The sequence below is a fragment of the Nymphaea colorata genome, chromosome 13 (genome assembly GCF_008831285.2).
Source record: "Nymphaea colorata isolate Beijing-Zhang1983 chromosome 13, ASM883128v2, whole genome shotgun sequence".
Lineage (NCBI taxonomy): Eukaryota > Viridiplantae > Streptophyta > Magnoliopsida > Nymphaeales > Nymphaeaceae > Nymphaea > Nymphaea colorata.
This window is the reverse complement of record NC_045150.1, coordinates 9,870,593-9,879,215: the sequence shown is the minus strand read 5'-3', so window position 1 is coordinate 9,879,215 and position 8,623 is coordinate 9,870,593.

Sequence of the window (8,623 nt, the reverse complement as noted above, 5' to 3'; positions counted from 1 at the left end):
TCCTTTTCATTTTCTGTCTTGACTTTCTCTTTCAACAGGTTGCTACTGAGCATGACTTGGGTCATCCAAGGAAGAAGTAGGATTGGGATTCGGAGTGGACTTCTCACTATCAATCACCTTGTCAGTACAAACTCTTCTCCTAGAATACACCTGCAGACGATTGCATCTTTTTTCTGTCTCCATAGGACACTCTCTCTCCTTTCCCTGTTCATGTACCTCAATAGACGTTCCATCTTCTTCTTTTCCAAGCACATCGACAGGTGGATTCTCTTCACGCCTGTAATCCAAAAAATCTGTAAACTGAATTTCCTGACTTGGAAAATACTCTTCCTTAGACATTGACTTCTCCCCTTGAAGAGAATTCTCACCAAAATAAAAGACATGTTCCAAGAATGTGACATCCTTGGTAATGTGAACTCGACCAGTGGTGGGATCTAGACATTTATACCCCTTTTGAGTAGGAGAATACCCAAGAAATATTCCCTTAATTGATTTGGAGTCAAGTTTTTTCACATTCGGGCTGTGATTATGAATGAAACACACACATCCAAAGACCCGAGGAGGAAGGTGAAAAGGTTGGCTACTCCCTGGAAGCATGGAGTAGCATGTACGACCATTTAGCACTCGACTAGGCATGCGATTAATCAAATAGGCACTAGTAATGACTGCATCTCCCCAATAATATTTTGGAAGATTCCTTTGGAACAGTAAAGTTGTGGTGCCATTTAGTAACTGACGGTTTTTTCTCTCAGCAACTCCATTTTAAGGAGGTGTATAACTACATGATGTCTTATGAACAAACCCCCTCTTTCGAAGAAATTCCTCGACAGTGAGACACATATACTCACGAGCATTATCAGACCGGAATGTCTTGACAGACTCACCATACTGGTTTTCCACTAGGAGGATGAAGGTTTCTATAATATGAGGCACTTCGCTAAAGTCTTTCAACAGATAAACAAAAGTACACCTTGAATAGTCATCTATGAAAGTCATAAAGTACTGAAAACCACCACGAGAATGAATGCCTGAAGGCCCCCACACATCAGAATGAATCAAGGAGAAAGCTTTATTAGCAAGACTATTTGAAATTGGATACGAAGCTCTCACATGCTTCGCAAACTGACACACATCACAAGATAACATGGAAATGTTTAAACTGGAACATAATTCAGGGAACAATTATTTCAAAATCCCAAAAGGGAGATGACCAAGGCGTTCATGCCAATATAAAAATAACGGACGACACTCTTCCTTCTTCTTCTCTGTCCTGCTGACTGCTGACATAAGGGCTGTGGCAACGCGTATTGGAAGCCGATATAAACCATCATACACCAAACCAATCCCAATCTTCTTCCCTGTCACCAAGTCCTGCAAAACACAACGGTTTTCAGAAAATATAAGTTCACAGTTGAGTTCCTTGGTAATCTTGCTAACAGATAAAAGATTTAAGGGAAGATGGAGAACATGCAAGGCACCATGCACTAAAAAATTGTTCAACAAAGAAAGACTCCCTTTCCCTGCCACAAAGGTAAAGGAGCCATCGGCAAGGGACACACGTTCCTTTCCCGATGATAGCTTGTAGTCATGAAAGAGTTTGGGGTTGCCAGTCATGTGATGAGTGGCACCGCTATCAACAATCCACTCTCCCATGCAAGAAGTACCTTGTTCACCTGAAACAGCCAGTGCCTGATTGACCTTCACCTCATCTGACGTGTCTGCCTGACCAACATCAATCTGGCTCAAATATGCGCGCAACTCACGAATCTGTTTTGCAGAAATAGAAACTTTACTATCACTAGGATTCGTTGCATTCAAAATAGGCTTCTTTCCACTAGAAGACCACCCCCTACTATTCTTCTTCTCTGGATGCAGGTCCCAACAAAAGTCCATAGTATGACCAAGTTTTTTGCAGTGTGTACATTTACGGGAAGAACGGGTAGTTCCCATAGAGACACGGCTAACGAAGGCAGACCGTTCATTGTGAGACATGGGATCCTCCTTTCTCCCACTTATGACCAGCCTCCTCTACTCTTCAGCTTCAACATGAGAATAAACATCTTCAATACCGAATGATTCCTCAGAGTTAAGAATCTGCCTCCTTATATTCTCGAATTCATCGTTCAGTCCTGCTAAGAAAAGGAATACCCTATTCTCCCACTCCTTGGCCATATACTGCATCTGGTCTTGGGCACAACTCCATGTAACATCAGAATGGTAGTCAAGGTCCTCCCACTTAGATTTTAATGCTGCGTAGAAATCTGCGACAGAGAGATCCCCTTGTCGCAGGCAATACGCATCCTTCATTAGTTGATACACACAAACTTTTCTTTTCATCTGACCATACATCTGTTCCAAAATAATCCACATATCCCTCGCAATCTTCTTATGAAGAATGAGGGGTTGAATATCCGAAGACACTGAATTAACAATCCAAGTTTTTACTTGGTTGTCCTCAAGAAACCATGTATCCCAAGCCATACTATCCACAGCAGGTTCGACCTTTCTTCTATTCACATAGGCAATTCGTCCTCGACCAGCGATCCCCATAGTAATTGCAGCGGACCATCGTAGATAATTCTCCTTGGTAAGTCGAATGGTGGTAACTTGAACCGTTACATTATCAGTTCTCACGGTCCCAACATCAGGTTGATTGGTATGGACTGTGGAGGAGGAAGACGAGTCGGCCATGATCACCAACTACAAACGGCTGACCATCAGAGACACAGAGCAGCGGCAACCCTTGAGAACAACACACCTGAGAGTCACCGACAGCAATGATCAAGTCAGGTGACTCAGAGGGCAGTAGATGATGCAGAGACACTGGGATCTGGTCGGACGGCGCTGGAGCCTGGTCGGGCGATGCTGGAGCGATCAGCGGCGCTGGGAAAAAACAGCGATGGCGCTGGAGCAGAACGACTGCACAACTAGGGCACGGGCGGCAAAGGGCAGCGGCGGTAGATGGCAGCGGCGGAGGAGCAGAGGGCAGCGGCAGATATGGGCGACGCAGAGGGTCTCAGGCGATGCAGCTGGGCGGCAGCAGCAGCAGCAGGAGGAGCAGTGGCGGCAGCAGCAGCAAGTGGTTCAGGGTTGGAACTTCACAACCCTAAAAAAAATTTTTCCAAGCTCGCTAGCTCTGATACCATGTAGAAATAATAAACGCACAAGAACCAAAGATCGAACACAGATGTAACGTGGAAAACCCTCAACTAGAGGGAAAAAACCACGGGTAAGGAGGTCTGGTGCCCACTAGCCGCCAGACTCTCTCTCTCTTAGAAACTTCATTAACATCCAAGATTAGGGTTTACAATGGTATAAGTATGCCCAAACTAGGACACAAGGGATCGGGTCCAGACCCGGACCCATACATCAAGATCCGTCAAGACGATGCATACAAGATTGACTATGGCAAAATCCTGTTTAGAATTTCATAGGCAGATTATTTAAATATGAACAGCCAAATGAAAACATTCAGTCCACAGTCCCATTAACAAAACACTAGAATCAATCATGGTAAGGTGCTCTCATGATATGAATGTCTTTTTAGGGATCCCATTTTGTCAAGAGATGCAGTGATGAGATACACTTTGAACAATTTAGTTGACTATTTGACTTGTAAAAATACAATGAAATCATTAGGAGTACTATCCAGCCTCCATTACTTTGAAATTATGAATATGTGAGAAGAGCTGATTTTGAGCATGGGTATCCAAGAATACCAAGAATAACCATCAATGTGAAGAACATAATATTTGCTCCTAGAGGAGGAAATATCTAGTGTTAGATCCCAAACATCAGTATGTACAAGCTCAAATAGCTTTGAAGCACTCTTATTCCAAGATATGAAAAGGAATAACATGTTTTGTGCATATCTAACAAATAAAACATAATCTCGTATTCACAACTTGACTCAGGGATTAGTTCATTAGTAACAAGACCCAAAATAATCTCGCGACTAGAATGACCTAACCTACTACAACAAAATCAGACAGTTTGACTACATATGCAAAAGACTTCTCAGGAACAGATGTTGAAGGTGATGCTATGATGCTAAGCATTTTCATATAAATTTCTCCTTGAAATTGTGCATGTTCCACATTATTGTCCTTCAACATATGTTGTCTTCATGTCAACATCGTCACATACATGGAATAGGGTGAGAGATGATGCAGGGATTTGTGTTACCAATATGTTTAGACTTTAGAGACAAAAATGGAGATGTTTCTTGATATTGTGGACATAAAGAACATCAGTAGTTTAATGGACTTAGACTGAAAAAAGGAATGGACACATTCCCAGTGTGTAATGGGATGTTTAGTTATCTCTCCAGCAACAACATTGTTTTCCCCAATGAATGGAACTAATTTAGAAAATTTACCTACATGCCTCGTGACATGTGCAACCACACTAGAATTAGTACACTAAACTCCTTGATTGTTCTGCTGTAGTCTTAAGAAAATGTATGGCAACATATAGAGCGTATGTTGCTTGGTGGTGCTCTGGTTTGATCGTTGTCCTCTAGGCTGATTGAAGTTACCCTCAGTAGTCTATGTTGGATGACCTTTATAATAACAATTAGCAGGCATGCCCAGCTTTTTTCAAATAATGCAAGCTAAAACCTTCAGCCTCCATTCTTAACTCTATTTGAATTTGTTGCTTATCCTCCTTGATATCCTCTCTTCTCCTCCTTCAAATAACACCACTTGAAAGTATTCTATTATTCTGATGACAAGAAATCACCATTAACTGGGCTGGGCCAGGCCATGTCTGCCCAGTTCCAGCCAAAAGTGCCAGCCTTTCATAGTGCTCTCTCTAAGATGCTCATTACTAAAAGTGTGAAAGGGCAGAATAGAAGGCTTCATATAATATAATACTCCCATACTTTTCTTTTTCTTTTTTTAATCTTTTGGGCCACTTAGGTATTAGGTACCAAATTCTTGGATCAAAAAATTCTGAAAGTCTTGTTTTAAAAAATTAGCCACTGCTTTTGTCAATGGAGATTCGAACTTGGAGTAAAATATTGCTTTTCCAGATAATGGGGGATGACCTTTTGATGCTAATTCTTACCGGAGGCCTTAATTTCAATAAATTTTATGATAATGGATTCACGTTATCTGTGAATATTTTCCAGCTTTCCACTCCTTTTAAGGCTTTATGAGTATTTATTCGCTCATAGGAGAAAAGGGGATGTTCCTAACCAAGCTGAATGAAATCTTCATTCAAAGGAGGATGATAGCAAATGAAAAAAAAACTTTATTCGAGTAAAAGACGTGACGCACTAAAAACCTTTAAAATGTTCTACTCTTGAAGCCACGCTAAAAGGTTGGTGGTGCTTTTGTTGATATATATATATATATATATATATATATATATATATATATATATATATATAGAGAGAGAGAGAGAGAGAGAGAGAGAAAGCACGGGCAATGAGAAAAAATATTCTATTTTGAGGTAAGCAGAAGAATACTTCATCCTACCACCTGTCAGTGCCCTCATCCTTTCTACATGAGATACAGGGAGCAAATCTGGTACCATGGATGACGCTTTTAATATGCTTCAACTTAGTTATCATTGTCCTTTCTTTTTGCAGTATAGTAAGTTGACGTCATAGGAGTTTGAAACAGAGACTGGCTGCCTACCAGCTCCTACCCGGTTCATGGAGCTTGTTGAAACGAAGGTGTCCATTACTGGTCCGCTATGACAAAGCAAGATAGTGCTGGCTCGTAAGCCCAAGCTCACACCCATCGACACAAGTAAGCTCAGTCTAGCTAGCCGAGTTCGGGTTCGTTGGACTCGCAATTCACTATCCTGCTTGAAGATCATGCATTCACATGTATCCAGATCTGGTTTTATTGAAGGGTTTAGATTGGACATGCTCATGAGGTCCCACAAGCATCTCAACCAAATGTCTTATCTGATTCTGGTCTACATCTATATGGAGAACCCTAGACTTTCCATAGTGTGCATATCTACCAAAAAGGAGCCAAAGTGATGAGCTTCCTTTCCCCAATAACATCTAGTGGTGCAAATATACTCAAAATATGAGCCAAAAGTGGTGGACACATACCCAATTATCATTTAGGCATTTTGGGCCCATTGAGATGCCAATGTGCTAACCAGCTTTTTCTACCCATCTAGTCCCCAAGATCAACATGCATTAAGCCTCTAAATCTCAACAACAATGGAGCCCACCTTGGTGGAGCTTCTTGTGTCCCACCAACATCCAGTTGTGAGTTATAATGGAGATTCCACATCTCTCATCATCTTCTTCACCACCAACACCAAGTTAATTTTCCTTTCCTCCTTATAGTTGTTTGCTCAACAATGTAAAACTTGAAATCTCTGCGAACTCGAGCAACTTTTGTGGTAAGAATTGTAAGACTTTGCATCGCAGAAGACCTGATCCATCGGCATTTGAACCTACACCCATCTATCCAGGGCCGGAGCCAAGGGCCCTGGCCCCACCTTAAAAATTTTCTTTTTAAAATTTTCATGTAAATTTTAGAAAATTTTACTTGTTCTACATAAAAATTTTAGAAAATGATATTTCGGCTCGTGCAAAATTTAGAAATTTTAATTTAGCCCTCCTCATGAAAAAATTTTGGCTCCACTCCTGCATCTATCTATTGTCTAGGCCCCCTTTTACTTGTGCTAATCACCTGAGTTCCAATTCAATTATTCGCGAATGATCTTGTTTGATAGCTTTGCAAAGACCTAGATTCAACTCTTATCTTGCAAGAAGCCATGGTTAGGTCCACCCATGTCTAGTGATAAGCACCGCCGATGTTGACTAATTTGTAGCCCAATGTTTGGTGCCGTCTGCACTAATGTAGGCCCCTGCGAGAGCGTCCTCACATCGAAGTTTCTTAGTTCTGCATAAGATCGAGACCACTCGAGCTGGAGTCGCTGATCTCATGGCTGTGTGATTAACAGAGTTCAACAAGCAATCGATATTTCACTATCAAAAAGTCTACTATTCCTTGCACTGGTGATTCCAAGGGCCTTCAAAGGGATCCTATAGTTAGGCAAAAACTGTTTAGTCAACTTGAAATCCTTTTCCAAATATCACACCCAATTGGCAATGGGAAACTTTGAGCTCAACCAATAAGCACACAAGTTTTCGATCCGCGGCGTGGCGCGTGGCAGGCCGAATTTTAGCCGAGTCCGACCAGTTTGTCCGAGCCGGATGAATAATTAGTATTACATGATTCATAAGGTTGAACAAGCAATCGATATTGTATGCTACACATATACAAAGTATGCTTATGAAAGAAATATTCAAAATTCATAGAGAAAAGATTCTGCTAGCGAAAAATTAGCCACTTTCTTCGACAAGTTTGAAAACATGGATTTCCATGAGAGTTTTTGTATTGCTTTAAGTTTTGTTGCCTTCTTCTTGAGTTGCTTTCTACGGATCTTCAGAATCTCAAATCAAACAAAAGAAAATTCTCTTTTCCCACCAAAATTTCTTAGCAAGAATTTTTTCTTTTCCTTCTCCAACCTCCACTTATGCCCATCTAGATTGGATAATAGGCACCGACATCGGGAAATGTGCCGCATTATTAGAAGGTTGACAATCGAGGGATTTGACTGGCTAAAAAGTCAAAACTCGGAATCCAATGTGGCATGGTATCTCTGCGCACCAACTTGCACAAGTTATGTATCTTTGTCAACTAAAAACCAACCGAGGTCTACAAATTGGGGCCGTCCGCTCAACTGGGCTCGCCTACATGCGGTCTATGCTGAGCCTTGCCGTTCAAGTCAAGCGAGCCCTCACGATTCCCTTGTTTATAAAACGCTAAATATCGGTTTCTCTTCTCAAAAAATTTCCCTTGAAGTCCCGAATCTTTTGTTTGTTGTCCTATAAAGTATTCATGTTTGAATAAATTTGAAAGAACTTCAATGCCCAAATCACCTTTCCTAGTTATGCCTAACCTGGTATAATTAAATAACTAAGCTGCGAAGCTTAAATTCGGGAATAAGAAGCTAGCGATTGACATTTTGGAGAAAGTTTGATGAGTGGGATGCTCATCAGGAGAAGTGCGGGGCACTTTCAAGTAAAAGCCAACCAAAGGTTGGGCCCCAGACGAAAAGTTTACTCGCATTATTCTTGCTTCGGTTTTACGATAGAGCCCTTTGACCGAAACAAGGTTTTCACGCGTGTGCCATCGAGAAAACCGCGGGTTCGCTGCTTGAGAAGGTCCGTGAACGAAGAAATTTGGTCAAGCTTTTGAACTAAAAAATTCTATCCACATATTATTTTAATATATAGTGATTGTACCGACTGAAAGGAAAACAATTCTAGTTAGGTCCGGGCCGGACATTGTCTAACTACATTTTTGAGACAGGATCCACGGAGATCCAGATCCATAAAGGATCCAATCATCACACCTGCCACCCTGATTTATTTAAAATATCGCCAAAATACCATGATTTAATACAAATTAATGTAGTTTTTACTAAAAAAAACAGGTAAAAGCAATTTCTTTATTACTGGGTGCAAATGCCACTGCACCCGTTTTGCTATTTTTAAGTCTTTTATGGCCGGAAGGACCGAGCTTTTAGTGCCGACTGTATTTTTTTTTATTTAAAAAAAGTTGTTAATTAGTGACGGTCAGGC